The following is a 25,091-nucleotide window of genomic DNA, read 5'->3' on the forward strand; positions in this document are numbered from 1 at the left end:
TTTTTTTTTGGTGAACCACTACAGACTCTTTTACTTTATTTTGCTACTTTTCTGTATTTTTTCTTTTTATTTTTATTTTTTCAGTACTTATACATTGCTATTTTCATGTATTTTTACTATATTTCTGCATGTTGCACTTTAGTTCATATTTTATCCATTTAGTTTAGTTGCAATTCTAACTTATTAGTTATAGAAAATATGGATTAATTAGTATAGTTTACCCTTTTTAGCATAAGATAACTTAGTTTAAATTAAAAATATAAAAAGGAAGTAAACTAGAGACTTTAACAGAATAAAAACAACCCACACCTTGTATATATAGCATTACATGTTAGTTAGTTAACAACATTTCATCAAGGAGAAACACTAGAACTTTAAAGCCACCTTAAGATTTACATTGAGAATAATGGGAACTCTTAATATTTACTTGCTTGACATATACAACTGATATATGATTTTTGAGTTAGAGAACACACAGCCTGTGAGTTTTGAGCTTAATTGCATGGTTACATTTAAACAATAATATTTTATTCCTGTGTGTTCCGCCCTTCTTATTTATTCTGGTGTTCTTTACTTTATTTTAATCTATATGTCCGATTGTAGAATATAGATACATACCAAGAAAGTGATTGAGGCCATTGTTTGATTCTAGCTCACTATTCCCAAATTAGCCTACCTTTTACATCACCCTTGTTAGCCCCCTTGAGCCTTTAAAACCCCTCTTGTTTTATAACCACATTACTAGCCTTAAGCAGAAAAACAAAATAAAAATCCCAAGTTGAATCCTTGGTTAGCTTAAGATAGAAATTGTGTATTGTGTAAGTAGGGGAACCTTATAGGAACATGGATGATAAAAACAAAGGGTAGAAAGTTAAAAAGAATAAAATAATTCAAAATAAAAATTTTGGGAAGCATGCTCATGTGAAATCAAAATAATTGAATTACCATGTGCATTAAAAAAAATTTATTTTTCAGTATTTGAATAAGGGGGATACAAAAGAATTTTCCAAATGCAAAAAGCAATGCACATGGGATAAAAATAAATAAAAATTAAATATGAGCATGTAACATAAAAAGTGGAAAAAATATGGGAAAATAGGTAAAGAAGCTTTGCCTTACAAAATATGTATGTTAGGTGAGATCTTAGACTAATCAAGGATTCACTTATTAGCTCACTTAGCCTTATACATATACCCTTACCTTTACCTTGGCCCCATTACAACCTTAATTAAAGACCTCATGATTTTTGTATGCCTATATTCTATAATTGTTGATTGCTTAGATGAAGAACAAAGTTATAGAAAGTAAGGATAAAAAGAAGAATAGAGTGATTAACCCAATAAACACTGAGTGGCTAGAGAGTAAATACAAAATCCAGTGAGGGTTCAATAGCTCATCAACATATATCTCTGCTTAAATTATTAATTGTCTTGCAAAATTGTAAAATGTTTTTCTCTCCCATCTCAATAGTAAAGGTACTTTATCACTATCTAAGGTTTGGCTATATATATATATATAAGATTCCTTGAGAATGTGAAATAATTCAACTACATGTAAGCTTTATGCACAAGGGAATAACAAATTAGAATTGCATGATTCAATTAGGTAGTTGCATTTAGAATAGATTGCATTGCATGAGATTCCACCACTTCAACCTTACCTGACTCTTTATCTTGGATTTAGCATGAGGACATGTCATTGTTTAAGTGTGGGGAGGTTGTTAAACCCATATTTTATGATATATTTTGTGCCTAATTTAAGTGATTTATTCAATCCTTCACTCACTTATTCACTTATTTTGGGCTATGCAATGCACTTGCTACTTTTCAGCGGTGTATGACCAGTGTCTTTTTCGATCTGATGGAGAGTTGTCTGGAAGTCTTTATGGATGACTTCAGTGTTTATGGAACTTCATTTGATAGTTGCTTAGAGAACTTGGCCAAAGTCTTAGCTAGGTGTGTTGACACTAACCTTGTCCTAAATTTTGAAAAATGTCACTTCATGGTGAGACAAGGTGTAGTGTTAGGACATGTAATATCTAATGAAGGCATTTCTATAGACCCGGCCAAGGTTGATGTTATCACCAATTTACCTCACCCCTCATCTGTGAGGGAGGTCCATTCCTTTTTGGGGCATGTAGGATTTTACAGGCGCTTTATCAAGGATTTCAGTAAGATTGCATTGCCATTGTCGCACCTACTCCAAAAAGATGTGGACTTTGAGATTGACAGTGCATGTGTGAGTGCGTTTGAGGAGTTAAGGAGAGTTCTTACCACGGCACCGATTGTGCGAGGTCCCAACTGGACGCAGCCATTCGAGATAATGTGCGACGCGTCAAACCATGCTATAGGTGCCGCGCTTGCACAGCGCGATAGTAAACTCCCTTATATCATTGCTTATTCTTCAAAAACATTGGATGCGGCACAATCCAACTATACCACTACAGAGAAAGAACTCCTAGCTATTGTTCATGCTTTAGATAAATTCAGATCTTATTTGTTAGGGTCTAAAATAGTGGTATACACGGATCATGCAGCTTTAAAGTATTTGCTAACAAAGAATGAGTCGAAACCTAGGCTCATACGTTAGATCTTGCTCTTGCAAGAGTTCGACATTGAGATTAGGGATCGAAGTGGGTCTCAAAATTTGGTTGCGGATCATTTGAGCCGCCTTGAGAATCTTAAATATGACCCATTTCCGATTGATGACTCATTTCCCTTGGATACTTTGCATGCTGTGTCGAATAGCTTTCCTTGGTTTGCACTAATGGCAAACTACTTGGTTGCTAAGATCTTCCCTCCTAACTTTTCTAAACATCAAAGGGACAAGTTGAGGAGTGATTCCAAATACTACATTTGGGATGACCCTCACTTGTGGAAGAGGGGAGTGGACCAAGTAATTCGAAGATGTGTCCTGGAATCTGAAATCTAACCCATTCTTGAAGCTTGCCATTCATCCGAGTGTGGCGGCCACTTTGGCCCACAACGGACAGCTAAAAAGGTGTTGAATTATGGATTCTGGAGGCCAACATTATTCAAGGATGCTAACTGATTCTGTGTGTCGTGCCACCAATGTCAGAAGTCGGGAAATGTGTCCCAAAGGGATGAAATGCCTCAACAACCGATGTTGTTCTGTGAGATCTTTGATGTACGGGGCATAGACTTTATGGGGCCATTTTCCAACTCAAGTGGGTATCTATATATTCTGTTGGTGGTTGACTACGTGTCAAAGTGGGTAGAAGCGATACCTACCCACCTTGACGACGCTAATACCGTGATTTCTTTCATTAGAAATAACATTGTATGCCGCTATGGGTCGCCACGAGCAATCGTGAGCGACCAAGGGTCCCACTTTTGCAACAGGAAAGTAGAGGCGCTGCTCAAGCACTATGGGGTATTGCATAAGGTTGCAACTACTTATCACCCCCAAACCAACGGACAAACGGAGGTGTCCAACCGGGAGATTAAGCAAATTTTGGAGAAAGTGGTGAATCCACAAATGAAGGATTGGAGCTTCTGGTTGGGAGATGCACTATGGGTATATAGGAAGGCCTACAAGACTCCGTTGGGAATGAGCCCCTTTCGGATTGTCTATCGTAAGGCATGCCACCTTCCAGTGGAGATTGAGCATAAAGCCTATTGGGCGGTCAAGCATTGTAATATGGATTTCACCTAAGGCGGGTGTAGCTAGAAAATTGCAACTAGAAGAGCTTGAATGTCTTAGGATGGAGGCATATGAGAATGCCTGGATCTACAAGGAAAAGACTAAGGCATTTCATGATCACCATATCCGAAAGAAGGATTTTCAAGAAGGTGACGAAGTTCTCCTCTACAACTCGAGGCTTAGATTCATGCCTGGCAAGCTCCGTTTTAGATGGGAAGGACCCTTCAAGGTAAAGGAGGTAAAGCCCTATGGAGTGCTGGAATTGTTTGATCCTCAAAGTAACACAACTTTCAAGGTGAATGGACATAGAGTAAAGAAATACTATGGCTACAAGTCAACAAGGGAAGTGGAAGTGCTCCTACTTGAGGATGCACCAAAAGGAGAGGAAGCTTGAGCGAATGACTGTCCGACTTAAGGACGTTAAAGAAAAGTGCTTGGTGGGAGACACCCCACTGTGGTAAGATCTTCCTTGTGTATACCTTCTTGCTTCTAGCTTTAGATTCTTGTGAATTTTGTGATTTCTTGGTGTTGTTGAGTTGCTTAGATATGCTAGCTTTGTTGATTTTGTTGAATTGTTATGATATTCATATAGATTTCATTACTCTTTGTATGGATGAATTGTTGAAGTAAGAGAAAATGCTTTATTTTGAATAGGGCATGAATTTATGAGTGTTTTCTTGACTATCTAGCTTGAATACCTGCCAGGAATGTGTTAAAATACTTTTCTATAGGGATGCACGCGTAAGCGTCCAGGACGCGTGCACGTCGCTAGCATTTTTCCAACTCTGGGTACAATTCTCCGAGAGTTGCACGAACAGTGCGCAAACAAAGCGTGAAACGCGCATTGCCTGCCCACGCGTATGCGTGAGGCACGCCCACGCGTCCCCTCCCCCATTTCCTTGTCCACGCAAACGCGCACATGACGCGTACGGTCGGTTGCTCGGTGTGGCACTCTTGGTGCATTTGACCCGAGAGTTGCGCGAGCATTGCGCCCAACGTGCAACTCCTCGTCACGTGTGCGTGTACTTGACGCTCACGCATCGTTTGACCACCTGCCCAACCACGCGTGCGCGCACATGACGCATACGCGTGGGTCGCCTTACATGCTTTCCTCAAGTACTTGGCACCGGAGACTTGCGCGAGCATTGCGCAAAACGCGCAATTATTTCCATGCTTGCACACGCTATGACGCGTACGCGTCCCTCACTTGTTTCCCTACCCACTCGTACGCGTGGATGGCGCTCGCGCATCTCTTCCATTTCCTTCATTCCACGCGTACGCGTGGCGTGCACGCGGGCGTCGATCTTGAGACGCAGATTATGAACTAGCGCGCCCTGTTTCATACTTTCCTTCCCTCCTTTCTTCTTCTTCTTCTACTTTTTTCTTCCCCGTCCCTCTTCACCATTTCTCTCTTCCCTCTTTCCCTTCCTCTTACTTGCACCTCATCTTCTCTACTCCTCCTAAGGTCATCTTCTTTTCCATTCTCTTTGATTTTACTTTATGCCTTTCTTTCTTAATTGCATGTCTTTACTTTCTTTTAATCCTCTTAGTTGCACTTTGTTAAATTTTCTCTTGTTTATTTGCTTTATCCTTTTTCTTTGCTATTTTCTATGGATGTTGAATTTTGCTATTACCTCTTGTTTTGATGGGTTGATTTGTTATCTTTTGAATCCATTGCGATTATGTGATGTTGTTTTGATGTTGGGTATATCATTATGAGGTATGGCACCTTTGCATTTCTTCAATGTGCTTATGGTTTGCATGTTGCACGCCAAGTGTTTGTTAAATTGCACCTATCACATTTTTAGTCAATTTTGACACTATGCTTTCAAATTGGTGCTCCTCTATCAATACACTTGCCTTCTCATTGCACATTGCACTCATTGCACTTTATTTTTACCACTCATAGGTGCATACCCATGACTTGCTTCCTCAGATCATATTGCAAGAATTGAATTTCACTCCTCTCCAACTCCACTTTATTCCTTTTGTATGCCTTAATGTCTTGGAGTTAGATTGGATATTTGAATTTTTCGCACTTGTATCTTTCTTGCATATGTCACTTGGGGTTGTTAGCGATGCTTGAGTTTATTCTTCTCATGCCTTATCTGCATGCCTTTTTCACTCTTGCATCCCATGCTAGTGCCTTGCTCTATTTTTAATGGTTGTCTTGCTTGCATGTTACAGCTGTCATGTTTGCATGATACCTTCTCTTTTGTGGCACTTTTCTCTCACTAGCATGTTATAATATGGGTGTGGTCTCTTTGAGTTTAATGTCTTCTTTTTCCTCACCTTTTTTAGATAGCCATCAAAAGGGTCAAGGAAAAGGCATAGAAGAAGCCGCCTTCTAAAAGGGCACCTCAAAAAGCCACCGCCAAGGCGCACCACGCGCCCACGGCTAAACCTCTCCCCAATAAGGTGCGAAGAATCATTAAGATTGATGACCAAGAGAAGGATATCCCCGCAAGAGATTTCACGAGGTTTCCCAACCGCTATTGCGAGCTAATGTTCCCTATCGTGATTGCACAGAATTACCATTCTGAACCCCCTCTTAACCCTCTGGGTCATGTAGTTCAGTTTATTATACCTCGCATTGAGCGACGGGGATAGGGCTTCCTCATGAGGAGACAACAAGAAGCTAATCTCTCGTGGGTGGTAAAGTTTTACACCAATTACTTCTCACCTTCTCTTCAGACTGTCTTCATGCACCGAAAGCAAGTTCTGATTTCCGAGAAAGCTATTCAAGAAGTACTCTGAGTACCACCCGTACCGGATGAAGTAGATGGTTACCAAGAGGCCCTTCGCTAGCGTGATACCTTCGGATTTGGTTTTTATTGGGACGCTGTGCACGGGGTCATTGCCGAACCGGATACATTTTAGACCCGAGGGCGCCTCAGGCCCCAACCTAAGGGCATTCTTGCGCGTTATCTGACTGTAGAGGCTCGAGAACGGACCCAAATCTTGTCTCGTTACGTGTTTCCCAGCACTCACGAGACCTTGATCACCGCGGACCTCGTCTTGCTAGTTTGGTGTATACTCACAGAGCGGCCGGTCAACATTGCTCACCTCATCCACCAAGCCATGGGTCATGTTCATGCCAAGGGTTACCTACCATGGTCCCCAGGAGGCCAAGGATCGAAAAGCGATGATTCCGGTAGAGGGCGACGTGGTCCCAACCGGAAAATATCTCAAGCCCCCGGTGGAACACAGAACCCTTGATATAGCTGCCCCCTCAGTCACCCCCACCACTTCTCCTACATCACAAAGATCTTCCCACCAAAGGCTTGAGGACCTCCACAAGAAGATAGATAGAATGAACGGCAGAACCAACGCCGGTATGCTTACATTAAGAAGCTTTTGAGTTGTATGACTTCTTCTGTGGAAGAATCGGAGATCTCCACATCCACCTCGTACTTAAGTGAAGAAAGCACTCGCAAACGGGATAGTAGAAAGTCTAAGCCCGACCACCCATTGCACCTTGCTAGTAGCACAGAGGACCGTGCTAATTCTTAAGTATGGGAGGTTGTTCGACCGATCTCCGTGGGTAATAATCTCCTCTTTTCAACATCTATAGACTTTATTTCTCTTTTGTTTTGTTAATTAGGACACCTTTCATGTTTAGCTAGTTTTTCTTGTTAGGACTACTTGGTTGGGGTGACGATTTCTTTTCCAAGAAACTGTATTTTCAGGGTACCCTACCAATTTTGGAAAAAAAATCTTTGCGATAAACTTGCTGGAAGAATGTAATTTGGAACATAGTGATTGAGCTAAGAACACAAGCATGTGAGTTTTGAGCTTTATTGTGTGGTTATATCTTCTAACCAATTATTCCCATTCTTGTGTGCATTATTCTCTCTCTAGGATTGCAATCCTTGCTTTGTCTGATTCTATATATCCATTACTTTATGTATGAATGCATTTACATGATTGACGCCATCATTTCAATAGTCACTTTTTCCAAACGGCCTTAACCCTTTTATCTACCATTACTAACCAATTTTGAGCCCACGATAAACCCTTTTTGTTCTTAAATGGAGCACATCAACACCCCTAAGTGAAAAACAATGAATGTCCCTGGATTTGGATCCTTGATTGGCTTAGGTGAGTAAGGGTGTGTATCATTCAAATGGGAGGGTGTACTTGGGAACTTGGGTAGATGTAAAGGTGTATCTTTATATTTGTAATTGAAAATTCTGGGAATTGGGAACATACTCATGTATTGAATGATTGAATTATATGCATTGACACTTTTGTACATGAAACCCCAAAAAGGGGACAAACAAAGAAAAAAATATATGTGTATATATGAGAATGAAGGAAAAAGAATGTAAGAAAAAGAAATAAAAAAATAGAAGAAACAAGAATATGGAAAAATAAAGCAATAAAAAGGGGACAAAAATGTCCCAAGGTAAAGTGACAATAACAATGTATATGGAATGTGAACTAAAGAGAATGCATGAGTATATGAAAAGTGAAACCATGGGTAGCTAGGTATTGTATTAGAATTATATAGGTTGTTTTATGTGTTTAGTGAGATCTTAGGTTAATTAAGGATTCAAATTTCAAGCTCACTTGACCATATACATCCCTACCTTTACTCTAGCCCCATTACAACCTATGAACAAGACCTCATAATACTCGTATGCATGCATTGAGTAATTGTTGATTGTTAGATGAAAGACAAATCTTGGAAAGCATGATTAGGGAAGGATTGAATGATGAACCCTATACACTTGAGTAAATAGAGCGGATATACTTCCGGTGAGGGTTCGATGCTCAACTCGTTGTTCCCAGCTTTCACAAGCGTTCATCTAACAAGCTATATGCACTTCATGTTGATGTTTAAATTGGTAGGATTCATGGACTACATGTAACTTTAACCCTATATGCTCATATGTGTTCTTGGAGGATAGATTTACCCTTGACCAAATAGGTAGATGCCTTTACATTAGTCGCATGCATTCATTTAGCTAATTTGCAATTCATGAACCCTTTCTTCCCATGGTCTTTGGTCTTTTTATTTTTAGCATGAGGACATGCTTGGTTTAAGTGTGGGGAGGTTTGATAAACCCCAATTTTGTGGTTTATATTGTGTAGAATTTGAGGGGTTTTGTCAATATTTTCCACACTTATTCACAAGAATTGCATGGTTTTGTGTTCTCTTCATAATATTGCTTTATGATGGAAAACATGCTTCTTTTGCCTTAAAATTGCCATATTTTGATCCTCTTTTATTACCATTCGATGCCCTGATGTGTTTGTTGAGTGATTTCAGAGTTTATAAGGCAAGAATGGCCTAAAAGAGAGAAAGAAAGCATGCACAAGTGGAAGGAACATGAAAAATCAGATTTTGGGAATTCAGCATTGACGCGCACGCGCACCTCATGCACACGCGTGGGTGCAGGAAGTTGGGTATCGCACGCAAAGATTGGCGCATCTGTGTGGATTGGCGAAATCTCCATCGACGCACACACGTGCTTGACACGTAGGTGCGGATCGCAAAATTCAGGTGACGCACACGCGTGCATGACGCATACGTGTGACGAGCTGCACGTGACCTCATTAAAGAAATCATGCCTGGAAATTTTTGAAGCTCAACAGGCCCAAATTCAAGCTGGTTCTGCATGGAAAAGACCCAAGAACTTTAGGGGGAAAAAGGGCAGATCATACATTACACACTTAGACACAATTTTAGATAGTTTTTTATTTTTGTTCTTCTAGAGAGAGAAACCATTTGTTCCTCTCTAGATCTAGTTTGATTTGATCTTCCCTAATTGAATTCTGAATTAGGTTTGTTGATTTCTAGTTTTGATTACTTAATTTGAATTCCTTAGTATAATTTTGTTTAGATCTTGTGTTAGATTTATGTTTCTTGTTAGTTCTCACTTTCTACCCTTATTATGAACCTTGTAGATCTTGAATTGTTAATGTTACATTGATGTTTTCCATGCTTAATTGTGTTGTTTGAGTGATTTTCCATTGATAATTGTTAGTGGGTACTTTTTAATTTCAATTTAATTGCATTTTGGATATGCCTTTTAGTAATGCTTACCATGTGTTTGATGAAATGTTTCCTTTGATTATGGAGTAGTTTCCTTTGCTCTTGGCCTAGGCTAAGGGAATAAGGTAAACTTGAGTCATTGGGTCTAATTGAAGTGATGATTTGAGAACCCTTAGTGGTCAAGTTGATACCCATTGATACTAATCCACCACCAAGTCAATTGGTAGTTGGATTGGGACTTATGAGTTGAGATTGATCAAGCCACTTAACGTACCTCAAGCTTAGGAGTAAATATTACGTACTTAAAGCTCTTGGAGGTAGACTTAGTGAGTTTGGTTTCTCATAGTTGTTAATATATGGTTGTTAGACAAGGATAGTGACCCCAATTCCTATGCCTAGCTAAGAGTTGATTTTATTATTCATACTTGAAACCCAAAAATTTCAATTGCTTCGTTTTAGTTATAGTTACTTGTTTAGTTTTAGAGTAGAATTATATTGGATTTTCTCTTATTATATTGAAATTTCTCATACCTTGCTTTAGTCATTTAATTTGGTTTCTTGCACTTTAAGATTTCTTACTTGATGAGTCTCGTAGTTTAATTCCTTGCTCATGACTTGCAACTCTGGAATTCTAACCAATGTTGATGCACATGTTTACCCATTCCTTGTGAGACGACTGATAAACCCCGATTTTGTGATTTATCTTGTGCTTAATTTGGAGGATTTTATCACCTTTTCCCACATTTATTCAATGAAATAGCATGGTTTTGCCATTCTCCCTGAATTTGTGCTTAAGTGTGAAAACATGCTTTTTAGGCCTTAAAATAGCTAAATTTAATCCACTTTAATGCCATTCGATGCCTTGATATGTTTATTGAGTGATTTCAGGTTCATAAGGCAAGTGTTGGATGGAAGAAGTGAGGAGAAAAGCATGCAAAGTGGGAGAACTCATGAAGAAATGAAGGAACCGTAAAGTTGTCAAGCCTGACCTCTTCACACTCAAACGTCCATAACTTGAGCTATAGAGATCCAAATGAGGCAGTTTTAGCTGCGTTGGAAAGCTAACATCTGGGGCTTTGAAATTATATAAAATTTGTCATATGTTGCTTCGCGTATAAGGGCGCGCACGCGCCATGTACGTGTGTGCGCCGATGCTGCTCGTGGCCCACTAAAGTGAAATCGCCCCCAGCAATTTCTGAAGCACTTTGGGCCCAACCCAACTCATTTCAGATGCTATTTCATGCAGAATTCAAACTTGGGCAAAGGGGGAGCAATTTTTTGGTAGTATAGCATCATGTAGGTTAGTTTCTAGAGAGAGAAGCTGCTTCTTCTCTCTAGAATTAGGTTAGGGTAATCCATCTTAGATCTAGGCATGATTTCTTGTTCTCATCTTATTTCCTTTACAATTTCTTATTCTACTACTCTATTCTTCTTAGTTCTCTTGTTAATTTTACTTTTATGTCTCTTTTATGTTTATGAATACTCATGTTGGATCTTGTTTACATTTAATGAAATTTAATGTTGATGTTCTTTTAATTGATGATTTGAATTGTTGATTTACTTTTCTTGCAATTTGTAGTTGGTAGATTTTACTATTTCATGTCATTTATTATGCTTTCCTTTTATGCCTTCCAAGTGTTTGATAAAATGCTTGGTTGGACTTTAGAGTAGATTTTGAGCATTCTTGGCTTGGAAAGAGTAATTAGGCAATCTTGAGTCATAAAAATCCAACTTATGTTGGTGATCTAGAGTTGTTAGTTAATATCATTTTCAATGACGATAATCTTTTGCTAATTTAATTAGTGAGTTTATTAGGACTTTTAATTTGAGATTAACTAGTCTTGTTTGACTTTCTCTCATGGAAGATAACCTATACTTTCTTCCAATGTTGGAGATGACGAAATAAGATAAATTCTTGTTTATTATTGTGGTATGATTGATTAATCTTGTTTGACTTTTTCCCTATGTGTTGGAGTTGACTAAATAAGATGAATTAATCATTGCATGGCTAGGATAAAAAGCCTATGATCTCAATTCTTGCCATGAATGTCTCTCTTTATTAATTGCTTTCTTTAATTGCTCTCTTTACTTTTCTTGTCATTTAAATTCTTGCCCCTTTTATCAACCAAACCCCCTTGCATCTTCATAGCCAATAATTGAGCATTTCATTGCAATTCCTTGTGAGACGACCCAGAGTTTAAATACTTCGGTTAATTTTTATTTGGGGTTTGTACTTGTGACAACCAAATTTTTTATTGGGAAGATTGTTTGTTGGTGTAGAACTATACTTGCAACGAGAATTCAATAGTAAAATTCTATACCGACACGACAATTTCCTTAAATCAATGACCCGAGGTTTGAATACTTTGGTTACTTTTATTGGGGTTGAACTTTGTGACAACCAATTCCTTAAAATTTAATTCGAGTATTATTTGTCGGTTGAGAGCTATACTTGCAACGTGAATAATTTGTGAAAATCTTTACCGATGGTAATTCACTCCCATCAGTCTTCTGCAGAATGTGCTTCATTGGCTGATTTGTGCAAACCTTGATGGTTTGGGCTTGGAAGTATGGGCGGGGCCTTCGGATGGTGAGAATGAGGGCATAAGCAAATTTTCTATCTTCTGATAGTTCAGTTTGTCCCATTGTAGGGCTTTGCTGAAGAAGTAGATGGGTTGTTGTCCCTTTTCGTCTTCCTGGACTAGGGCTGAAGCTATTGCTCGATTGTTGACTGCTAGGTACAACACAAGTTCTTCACCCTTGATAGGTCGGGTGAGAACGACTGTCAGAATGGGTGGTTGCCCCAAAAATACTTTGAAGTCTTGGAAGGCCTTTTTGCACTTTGGGGTCCACTCGAATTGTTTTCCCTTTCTTAAGATTGAGTAGAAAGGGAGTGACCTTAAGGCTGACCCAACTAAGAACCTGGATAAAGTTGCCAGTCTTCCGTTCAGCTGTTGTACTTCTTTCATGCAGGTCGGGCTTTTCATGTTAAGTATGGTCCAACACTTGTCTGGGTTCGCTTCTATGCCCCTTTGGGTCAGCATAAATCCCAGGAACTTCCCAGCTTCCACCGCAAAGGTACATTTCATGGGATTTAATCGCATCCCCTATTTTCTTATGGTGGAGAGCACCTTAGGGAGGTCGGAAAGCAGTGCCTCATCCTCTTGGGTTTTAACAAGCTTGTCATCCACATAAACTTCGATTAGTTTTCCTATATGGGTGGAGAACACTTTATTCATCAGCCGCTGCTATGTAGACCCTGCATTTTTTAGTTCGAAAGGCATTATGACGTGATAGTAATTTTCCTTTGGAGTTATGAACGAGGTATTTTCCTGGTCGGATTTGTGCATTGGGATTTGACTGTATCCTAAGTAAGCGTTCATAAAGGAGAGGTACTTGCAATTGGAAGCTGCGTTGTCTAGAGCGTCAATACTAGGGAATGGATAGGGGTCTTTGGGGCAAGCTTTGTTATGGTCAGTGTAATCCACACACATTCTCCACTTTCCATTGGGCTTTTTTACCAATACGATGTTGGCTAACCACAGTGCGTATTTTACCTCCCTTATGAACCCTGCTTCTAGCAAGGCCTGTACTTGTTCCTCCACGACCTATGTTCGCTTGGGTTCGAGCTTTCTTTGCTTCTATTGGATATGTCGAGAGCTCGAGTATATTGCGAGCATATGGCACATTAGGTCGGAGACTATGCCAGGCATGTCGGAAGCTTTCTAGGCGAAGAGGTTAAAGTTTCGCTTTAGCAGGTTGACGAGTTGTTTCTTTAGGTTCTCATTTAAGTTCGCCCCTATGCTTGTAGTTTTTTCGGGAGCATTCCCGACCTGTACCTCTTCAGTTTCGCCCTCAGGTCGGGGGGTGTAGCTCTTCGCGTACTCGAGGGCCTCCTAATTCGATGCTATAGAGTTTCTTTCCACCCGAGTCAGTCTTTAAGCTAAGACTTTCATTGTAGCACCTTCTTGCGAGCTTTTGGTCCCCTTTTACTGTGGCAATACCCTCATTTTTGGACTCATCACCTCCCAACTCGATGGTGTTGACTTCTTTTCCGCCCGAGTTGGTCTTCAAGCTTAGGCTTTCATTGTAGCATTTTCTTGCGAGTTGCGATAGCGATTCCTTCGTTTGTGGGGAATTTCACACAGAGATGTAGGGTGGAGACGATGGCGGCCAGCTTGTTGAGAGCTGTTCGACCTATTAAGGCGTTATAGGATGAGTTTACATTGACCACTATGTAATCGATGCTTAAAGTCCTTGACCTCGCACCTTTTCCAAAGGTGGTGTGTAGTGAGATGTATCCTAGGGGTTGGATCGAGGCATTTCCAAGTCCAACTAAGCTATCTGGGCATGACATCAGATCCTTCAACTCTAACCCTAGTTTGTTGAAAGCAGGTTTGAACAAGGTGTCAGTCGAGCTTCCTTGATCTATTAATGTGCGGTGGAGGTATGCGTTTGCTAGGATAATGGTTATGACCATGGGATCGTCATGTTTGGGAACAGGCCATGAGCATCTTCCTTTGTGGAGGAGATGGTGTGAAGGTCGGTCGATAAGCTTCCTTCTCCGACTTGGTATACCTCTTTGAGGTGTCTCTTTCGCGACGACTTTGTTATCCCTCCTCCTACAAATCCTTCGGCGATCATGTGGATGTGGCGCTCTGGGGTGTGAATAGGGCGTTGTGGTCATCCCTTTTCCTCGTCCCTCTGGTGCTTCCTTGGGTCGTTCAATCTCTCAGCCAAATACCGGTCAAGCCGGCCTTCTTTGGTCAGCTTTTCTATGACATTTTTTAGGTCGTAATACTGGTTGGTAGAGTATCCATAGAGTTTATGTTATTCGCAATACTCCATCCGACTTCCACCCTTCTTGTGTTTGATCGGGCGGGGTGGTGGGATCTTCTCTGTATGGCATATTTCTCTGTAGACATCTACTAGGGAGACCCTTAGAGGAGTATAGTTATAGCATTTTTGGGGTTTCTCCAAGCTTGGCTCTCCTTTATTTTTAGATTCTCGTTCTCTATCCCGGGGTGAATACGACAAGTTGGGTTTTGAGGGGGTCTCTCTCAAGCGGGAGTTCTCTTCCATGTTGATGTATTTTTCCATCCACTCTTGAACATCATTTGGAGAGGATGTGTAACAATCTAGACCACTCGTTAGCACGATATTGTCCGCTTTGGCACGCAAGGCCTCACAGTTTTGCCTTTGACGATAGGGATGATAGCCGAAGCCCCCCACACTCACTCGTCAAAACGCGTCATGCTAGGCAGAGGTATCCACACCCTTATAAGGCATGCTTCATTCCCCTCCCCAAACGATGTGGGACCTTACTGAGTTTTCTTTGGGTGAGATTCCTCCAGGGGAGTTTTCCCGTGGTGTGGTGGTGGAGGGGGGAGTACAACGTTGTGGTCCTCCGTTTGTGCCCCCTCGTCAGGTTCAAATGCTACATGACCATCGTCGAGTTTTCTGTCCACCATGGTCATGAGGTGACATCCGGGGTCCCCAGCAACGATGCCAATGTTTAGAGGGTTACCTGAAATGTCGAGTCAGGTCTGAGCGTGGTGTTCAGATTCTCTTTGAGTAGCATCATCCGACTTGTTGATGTCGAGGTACAGCCTGCTCCGAGTTCCTTGTTGGATGTTGGGGGTGGTACCTGTAAGAGACTCCGATGCTTAAGTTAGCAAGGGCTTTAGTCAGATTTTTTGTAGAGTAGAACGTGAGTTATACTTGGGGGTTCCGGTATATTTATAGTAGAGAGTAGTGACTTCTCTGAGGGTGATAATCTTATTGATGAGTGGATAATTTATACGCTTTTTGGCATTGTTTTTAAGTAGTTTTTAGTATATTTTTATTAGTTTTTAAATAAAAATCACATTTCTGGACTTTACTAGAAATTTGTGTGTGTTTCTGTGATTTCAGGTATTTTCTGACTGAAATTGAAGGACTTGAGCAAAAATCTGATTCAGAGGCTGAAGAAGGACTGTAGATGTTGTTGGATTCTGACCTCCCTGCACTCGAAATGGATTTTCTGGAGCTACAGAAATCCAAATGGCGCACTCTAAATTGTGTTGGAAAGTAGACATCCAGGGCTTTCCAGAAATATATAATAGTCCATACTTTGCCCAAGTTTAGATGACGCAAACTAGTGTTTAACGCCAGCTTTCTGCCCTATTCTGGCGTTAAACGCCAGAAGCAAGTTGCAAAGCAGAGTTAAACGCCAGAAACAAGCTACAAACTAGCGTTCAACTCCAAGGAAGACCTCTACACGTGAAAGCTTCAACGCTCAGCCCAAGCACACACCAAGTGGGCCTGGAAGTGGATTTCTGCATCATTTACTCATTTCTGTAAACCCTAGTAACTAGTTTAGTATAAATAGGACTTTTTACTATTGTATTCAGAGTCTTTGGACCACCTTTAGGGTCTTGGTTATTCTGGTTCCCTCTCTGAGGCCGAAGCCAATGAACACTATTATCACTTATGTATTTTCAACGGTGGAGTTTCTACACACCATAGATTAAGGTATGGAGCTCTGCTGTTCCTCATGAATTAATGCAAAGTACTATTGTTTTCTTATTCAATTCAAGCTTATTCCTATTCTAAGATATCCGCTTGCACTTCAACATGGTAAATATGATGATCCGTGACACTCATCACTATTCTCAACCTATGAACGCGTGCCTAACGACCACTTCCATTCTACCTTAGATCGAGCGTTTATCTCTTAGCCTCCATTCTGAAAGATCGGAGTCTTCGTGGTATAAGCTAGAATTATTGGCGGCCATTCCTGAGATCCGGAAAGTCTAAACCTTGTTTGTGGAATTCTGAGTAGGATCTGGGAAGGGATGACTGTGACGAGCTTCAAACTCGCAAGTGTTGGGCGTAGTGACAGACGCAGAAAGATCAGTGGATCCTATTCCAACATGATCGAGAACCGACAGATGATTAGCCGTGTGGTGACAGCGCATTTGGACCATTTTCACTGAGAGGACGGGAAGTAGCCATTGACAACGGTGATGCCCAACATGCAGCTTACCATAGAAAGGAGTATGAAGGATTGGATGAAGGCAGTAGGAAAGCAGAGATTCAGAAAGAACAAAGCATCTCCATACGCTTATTTGAAATTCTCACCAATGAATTACATAAGTATCTCTATCTTTATTTTACGTTTTATTTATCTTTTAATTATTAAAACTCTATAACCATTTGAATCCTCCTGACTGAGATTTACAAGGTGACCATAGCTTGTTTCAAGCCGACAATCTCCGTGGGATCGACCCTTAGTCACGTAAGGTTTATTACTTGGACGACCCAGTGCACTTGCTGGTTAGTTGTGCGAAGTTGTGAAAAAGAACTAAGATTATGAACGTGCGTATCAAGTTTTTGGCGTTGTTATCAAGGAATGAATAATCACGATTTCATGCACCAAGTTTTTGGCACCGTTGCCGGGGATTGTTCGAGTTTGGACAACTGACGGTTCATCTTGTTGCTCAGATTAGGTAATTTTATTTTACTTTTAATTTTTTTTATATTTTTTATTTTCAAAAATTTTTCAAAAAACAAAAACAAAAAAATTTGAAAATAAATTATTCTATGGCTTCAGAATTTTTAAGAATGAATTCTAGAGTTTCATGATGATCTGTTGAAGTCTGGCTGGCTGTGAAGCCATGTTTAATATTTTGGACCGAGGTTTCAACTCATCATCACAAGAGCTTTTTTTATTCTCATCAATTCAGCTGTTGTATGCCTGATTTGTATCCTAAAGCTTGGCTGGCCATTGGCCATGTCTAGTGTTTTGGACCGGAGCTTTCACTGAAAGCTTGGCTGGCTAGTAAGCCATGTCTAATTCCTGGACCGGAGCTTTAGACTAACATTGCATGATTCCTGGAATTCCTATTAAAAATTTCGAAATCCTTATTTTTCTTTTTCTAAAATAATTTTCGAAAAAAAAAATCCAAAAAAAATTTACAAAATCATAAAAACTAAAATTATTTTGTGTTTCTTGTTTGAGTCTAGTCTCAAGTTTTAAGTTTGGTGTCCATTGCATGTTTGTAATTTTTTCTTAATTTTCGAAAATTCATCATATGTTCTTCATGATCTTCAAGTTGTTCTTGATGATCTTCTTTGTTTGATCTTTGCATTTTCTTGTTGTGCATCTTTTCTTGTTTCTCATATGCATTTTCAATTTGTTAGTGTCTCAACATTAAAAATTTTTAAGTTTGGTATCTTGCATGTTTTTCTTTTCTTAAAAATTTTCAAAAATAAGTTCTTGGTGTTCATCTTGACATTCAAAGTGTTCTTGCATATTTTTCTTGTTTTGATTCATAATTTTTATGTCTTGTGTCTTTTTTGTGTTTTTTTCTTTCTTCATTAAAAATTTAAAAATAAAAAATATCTTTCCCTTATTCTCTCATAAAATTTCAAAAATTTGGTTTGATTTAGTCAAAAAGTTTTTAAATTTAATTGTTTCCTATGAGTCAAATCAACTTTTCAATTTAAAAATTCTATCTTTTTCAAATCTTTTTCAAAAATCAAATCTTTTTCATTTTTTCTTTCATAATTTCGAATTTTTCAAAATTTATTTTCAAAATCTTTTTCTTATTTCTATTTCATATTTTCGAAATTAATGCTAACAATTAATGTGATTGATTCAAAAATTTTAAGTTTGTTACTCACCTAGTAAGAAAGGTTCAATCTTTAAATTTTAAAATCATATCTTTTTGTTTCTTCTTAGTCAAGTAATCAACTTTAATTTTCAAAATCAAATCTTTTTAAATTTCTTTTTCAAATCTTTTTCAAAATAAATTTCAATCACATCTTTTTCAAAATCAATTTCAAAATCTTTTCTAACCTCTTATCTTTTCAAAATTTATTTTCAAATCTTTTTCAATTAATCTTATCTTTTTGTTTGATTCTTATCTTTTTCAAAACCACCTATCTAATTTTCTCTCTCTAATTTTCGAAAATCACTAACTTCTTTTTCAAAATTTCTTTTCATTAACTAATTATTTTAAATTTTAATTTTAATTTTATTCCTTTTCATATTTTCGAATTATAACTAATATTTAAAATAAAAACAAAAATATTTTCATTTTATTTTTATTTAAATTTCGAATTCTTCCCCCTCTCATCTCCTTCTATTTATTTATTTATCTACTAACATCCCTCTTTCACTCAAAAATTCGAACCCACTCTTCTCCTCTGTGTTCGAATTCTTATCTTTTCCTTCTTCTATTCTTCTCTTCTTATACTCATATAAGGAATCTCTATACTGTGACATAGAGGATTCCATATTTTCTTTTCTGTTCTCTTTTTTTTCATATGAGCAGGAACAAGGATAAGAACATTCTTGTTGAAGCTGATCCTGAACCTGAAAGGACTCTGAAGAGGAAGCTAAGGGAAGCTAAAGCACAACTCTCTGGAGAAAATCTGACAGAAATTTTTGAAAAAGAAGGAGACATGGCCGAATCCAACAACAATGCAAGGAAGATGCTTGGTGACTTCACTGCACCAAATTCCAACTTAGATGGAAGAAGCATCTCAATCCCTACCATTGGAGCAAATAATTTTGAGCTAAAGCCTCAATTAGTTTCTCTGATGCAACAGAATTGCAAGTTTCATGGACTTCCATCAGAAGATCCTTTTCAGTTCTTAACTGAATTCTTGCAGATCTGTGATACTGTTAAGACCAATGGGGTTGATCCCGAGGTCTACAGGCATATGCTTTTCCTATTTGCTGTAAGAGACAAAGCTAGAATATGGTTGGACTCTCAACCTAAAGATAGCCAGAACTCTTGGGATAAGCTGGTCACGGCTTTCTTAGCCAAGTTCTTTCCTCCTCAAAAGCTTAGCAAGCTTAGAGTGGATGTTCAAACTTTCAAACAGAAAGAAGGTGAATCCCTCTATGAAGCTTGGGAGAGATACAAGCAACTGACCAAAAAGTGTCCTTCTGACATGCTTTCAGAATGGACCATCCTGGATATATTCTATGATGGTCTGTCTGAATTATCTAAGATATCATTGGACCATCTACAGGTGGATCCATTCACCTAAAGAAAACGCCTCTAGAAGCTCAGGAACTCATTGACATGGTTGCAAATAACCAGTTCATGTACACTTTTGAAAGAAATCCTGTGAGTAATGGGACGCCTCAGAGGAAGGAAGTTCTTGAAATTGATACTCTGAATGCCATATTGGCTCAGAATAAAATATTGACTCAGCAAGTCAATATGATTTCTCAGAGTCTGAATGGATTGCAAGCTGCATCCAACAGTACTAAAGAAGCATCTTCTGAAGAAGAAGCTTATGATCCTAAGAACCCTGCAATAGCAGAGGTGAATTACATGGGAGAACCCTATGGAAACACCTATAATCCCTCATGGAGAAATCATCCAAATTTCTCATGGAAGGATCAACAAAAGCCTCAACAAGGCTTTAATAATGGTGGAAGAAATAGGTTTAGCAATAGCAAGCCTTTTCCATTATCCTCTCAGCAACAGACAGAGAATTCTGAGCAGAATCCATCTAGCTTAGCAAATATAGTCTTTGATCTATCTAAGGCCAGTCTAAGTTTCATGAATGAAACAAGGTCCTCCATTAGAAATTTGGAGGCACAAGTGGGCCAGCTGAGTAAAAGAGTCACTGAAACTCCTCCTAGTACTCTCCCAAGCAATACAGAAGAGAATGCAAAAAGAGAGTGCAAGGCCATAACCTTACTTGGTGTGGCCGAACCCAGAGAGGAGGAGGAGGACGTGAATCCTAGTGAGGAAGACCTCCTGGGACATTCACTGACCAATAAAGAGTTTCCTTTTGAGGAACCAAAGGAATCTGAGGCTCATCTAGAGACCATAGAGATTCCATTGAACCTCTTTTTACCATTCATGAGCTCTGATGACTATTCTTCCTCTGAAGAGGATGAAGACATCATTGAAGAGCAGGTTGCTAAATATCTAGGAGCCATCATGAAGTTGAATGCCAGTTTATTTGGTAATGAGACTTGGGAGGATGAACCCCCCTTGTTCACCAATGAACTAAGTACATTGATAAGGCAGACATTGCCTCAGAAGAAACCGGATCCCGGAAAATTCTTCATACCTTGTACCATAGGCACCATGACCTTTGAGAAGGCTCTGTGTGACCTTGGGTCAGGGATAAACCTCATGTCACTCTCTGTAATAGAGAAACTGGGAATCTATGAGGTACAAGCTGCAAGAATCTCACTAGAGATGGCAGACAAATTAATGAAACAGGATTATGGATTAGTAGAGGACTTGTTAGTAAAGGTTAAAGGCCTTTACATCCCTGCTGATTTCATAATCCTAGACACTAGGAAGGATGAGGATGAATCCATCATCCTTGGAAGACCCTTCCTGGCCATACCAAAAGCTATGATTGATGTGGACAGAGGAGAGTTGGTCCTTCAACTGAATAAGGACTACCTTGTATTTAAGACTCAAGGTTCTCCTTCTGTAACCATAGAGAGGAAGCATGAAAAGCTTCTCTCACTGCAGAGTCAACTAAAGCCCCTACAGTCAAACTCTAAGTTTGGTGTTGGGAGGCCACAACCAAACTCTAAGTTTGGTGTTGAGAGGCCATAACCAAACTCTAAGTTTGGTGTTAAGAAGCCCCAACCTTGCTCTGATTATCTGTGAAGCTCCATGAGAGCTCACTGTCAAGCTATTGACATTAAAGAAGCGCTTGTTGGGAGGCAACCCAATGTTATTTAATTATATCTAATTATTTTCCATTGCTATTTTAAGTTTTCTTTAGGTTGATGATCATGTGAAGCCACAAAAACTACTGAAAAATCAAAAACAGAATGAAAAACAGCATTAAAAACAGCTCACCCTAGAGGAAGAGCTTACTGGCGTTTAAACGCCAGTAAGAAGCATCAAACTGGCATTTAACGCCAGAAAGAAGCATCAAGCTGACGTTAAACGCCAGAAACAAGCACCAGACTGGCGTTTAACGCCAGAACAGAGCATGGAATTGGCGTTTAACGCCAAGAATGGGAGAAAAGCTGGCGTTAAACGCCATAAACAAGCAGCAAGCTGGCGTTTAACGCAAGACATGCATTCTAAGGGCGTTTTGCATGCCTAATTGGAGCAGGGATGCTAAGTCCTTAAACCCAACCCTTAACCACTCACATCCATCCACTCTTCCCCATAAACCCCACCTACCTCCAAAATTCAAATTCTTTTCCCTCCCAAACCCAACCCTAATGGCCAAAACCTACCCTTCCCCCACCCCTATATAAACCCCTCAACGCTACTCCATTTTCACACATTACAACCACCACTTCTCCCCCTTGGCCGAATACACCTTCTCCCTCCATCTCCTCCATTTTCTTCTTCTTCTACTACTTCCTTTCTTCTTTTGCTCAGGGACGAGCAAACCTTTTAAGTTTGGTGTGGTAAAAGCATTACTTTTTGTTTTTCCATAACCATCAATGGCACCTAAGGCCAGAAAAACCTCAAGAAAGAGGAAAGGGAAGGCAATTGCTTCCACCTCTGAGTCATGGGAGATGGAGAGATTCATCTCAAAGGTCCATCAAGATCACTTCTATGAAGTTGTGGCCAAGAAAAAGGTGATCCCTGAGGTCCCTTTTTAAGCTCAGAAAGAGCGAGTATCCAGAGATCCGACAAGAAATTAGAAGAAGAGGATGGGAAGTTCTCTCTAATCCTATTCAACAAGTCGGAATCTTAATGGTTCAAGAATTCTATGCAAATACATGGATCACTAGGAACCATGATCAAAGTATGAACCCAAACCCAAAGAACTGGCTTACAATGGTTCGGGGGAAATACTTAAATTTCAATCCGGAAAATGTAAGGTTGGCGTTCAACTTACCAATGATGCAAGAAAACACACGCCCCTACACTAGAAGGGTCAACTTTGATCAAAGGTTGGACCAAGTCCTCATGGACATATGTGTGGAAGGAGCTCAATGGAAAGTTGACTCAAGAGGCAAACCGGTTCAATTGAGAAGACCGAACCTTAAGCCTGTAGCTAGAGGATGGTTGGAGTTCATTCAACGCTCAATTATTCCTACTAGCAACCGGTCTGAAGTTACTGTAGACCGGGCCATCATGATCCATAGTATCATGATTGGGGAGGAAGTGGAAGTTCATGAGATTATACCTCAAGAATTCTACAAGGTGGCTGACAAGTCCTCCACTTTGGCAAGGTTAGCCTTTCCTCACCTCATTTGTCACCTCTGCAATTCAGCTGGAATTGACATAGAGGAAGACATCCTCATTGATGAGGATAAGCCCATCACTAAGAAAAGGATGGAGCAAACAAGAGATCATGGACCTCAACAAGAGCATGAGAAAATTCCTCGCCATGAAATCCCTGAGATGCCTCAAGGGATGCACTTCCCTCCACAAAACTATTGGGAGCAAATCAACACTTCCTTAGGAGAATTAAGTTCCAACATGGGACATCTAAGGATGGAGCACCAAGAGTACTCCATCATTCTCCATGAGATTAGAGAAGATCAAAGAGTTATGAGGGAGGAGCAACAAAGACAAGGAAGAGACATAGAGGATCTCAAGAACACCATTAGTTCTTCAAGAAGAGGAAGACGCCACCCTCACTAAGGTGGACTCGTTCCTTAATCTCCTTGTTCTTATTTTCCTGTTTTTCGGATTTTGAGCCTTATGTTTTATTTATGTTTGTGTCTTTATTACATGATCATTAGTGTTTAAGTGTCTATGTCTTAAAGCTATGAATATCCTATGAATTCATCACCTCTCTTAAATGAAAAATGTTCTAAAAACAAAAGAACAAGAAGTACATGATTTTGAATTCATCCTTGAAACTAGTTTAATTATTTTGATGTGGTGACAATACTTTTTGTTTTCTGAATGAATGCTTGAACAGTGCATATGTCTTTTGAATTTGTTGTTTATGAATGTTAAAATTGTTGGCTCTTAAAAAATGATGAAAAAGGAAAAATGTTATTTGATGATCTGAAAAATGATAAAAATGATTCTTGAAGCAAGAAAAAGCAGTGAATAGAGAAAAGCTTGCGAAAAAAAAAGAAGGCAAAAAAAAAAGAAAGAAAAAGAAAAAAAGCAAGCAGAAAAAGCCAATAGCCCTTAAAACCAAAAGGCAAGGGTAAAAGGGATCCAAGGCTTTGAGCATTAGTGGATAGGAGGGCCCAAAGGAATAAAATCCTGGCCTAAGCAGCTAAACCAAGTTGTCCCTAACCATGTGCTTATGGCGTGAAGGTGTCAAGTGAAAAGCTTGAGACTGAGCGGTTAAAGTCGAGGTCCAAAGCAAAAACAGAGTGTGCTTAAGAACCTTGGACACCTTTAATTGGGGCCTTTAGCAAAGCTGAGTCACAATCTGAAAAGGTTCACCCAATTAGGTGTCTGTGGCATTTATCTATCCGGTGGTAATACTGGAAAACAAAGTACTTAGGGCCACGGCCAAGACTCATAAAGTAGCTGTGTTCAAGAATCAACGTACTGAACTAGGAGAATCAATAACACTATCTAAATTCTGAGTTCCTATAGATGCCAATCATTCTGAACTTCAAAGGATAAAGTGAGATGCCAAAACTGTTCAGAGGCAAAAAGCTACTAGTCCCGCTCATTTGATTGGAGCTAAGTTTCATTGATATTTTGGGATTTATAGTATATTCTCTTCTTTTTATCCTATTTGATTTTCAGTTGCTTGGGGACAAGCAACAATTTAAGTTTGGTGTTGTGATGAGCGGATAATTTATACGCTTTTTGGCATGGTTTTTAAGTAGTTTTTAGTATGATTTGATTAGTTTTTAGTATATTTTTATTAGTTTTTAAATAAAAATCAAATTTCTGGACTTTACTAGTAGTTTGTGTGTTTTTCTGTGATTTCAGGTATTTTCTGACTGAAATTGAAGGACTTGAGCAAAAATCTGATTCAGAGGCTGAAGAAGGACTGCAGATGCTGTTGGATTCTAACCTCCCTGTACTGGAAATATATTTTCTGGAGCTACAAAAACTCAAATGGTGCACTCTCAATTGCGTTGGAAAGTAGACATCCAGGGCTTTCCAGCAATATATAATAGTCCATACTTTGCCCAAGTTTAGACGACGCAAACTGGCGTTTAACGCCAGCTATCTGCTCTATTCTGGCGTTAAACGCCAGAAACAAGTTGCAAAGCAGAGTTAAACGCCAGAAACAAGCTACAAACTGGCGTTCAACTCCAAGGAAGACCTCTACATGTGAAAGCTTCAACGCTCAGCCCAAGCACACACCAAGTGGGCCCAGAAGTGGATTTTTGCATCATTTACTCATTTCTTTAAACCCTAGTAACTAGTTTAGTATAAATAGGACTTTTTACTATTATATTCAGAGTCTTTGGACCACCTTTAGGGTCTTGGTTATTTTGGTTCCCTCTCTGGGGCTGAAGCCAATAAACACTATTATCACTTATGTATTATCA

The sequence above is a fragment of the Arachis ipaensis genome, chromosome B09 (genome assembly GCF_000816755.2).
Source record: "Arachis ipaensis cultivar K30076 chromosome B09, Araip1.1, whole genome shotgun sequence".
In the NCBI taxonomy this organism is placed as follows: domain Eukaryota; kingdom Viridiplantae; phylum Streptophyta; class Magnoliopsida; order Fabales; family Fabaceae; genus Arachis; species Arachis ipaensis.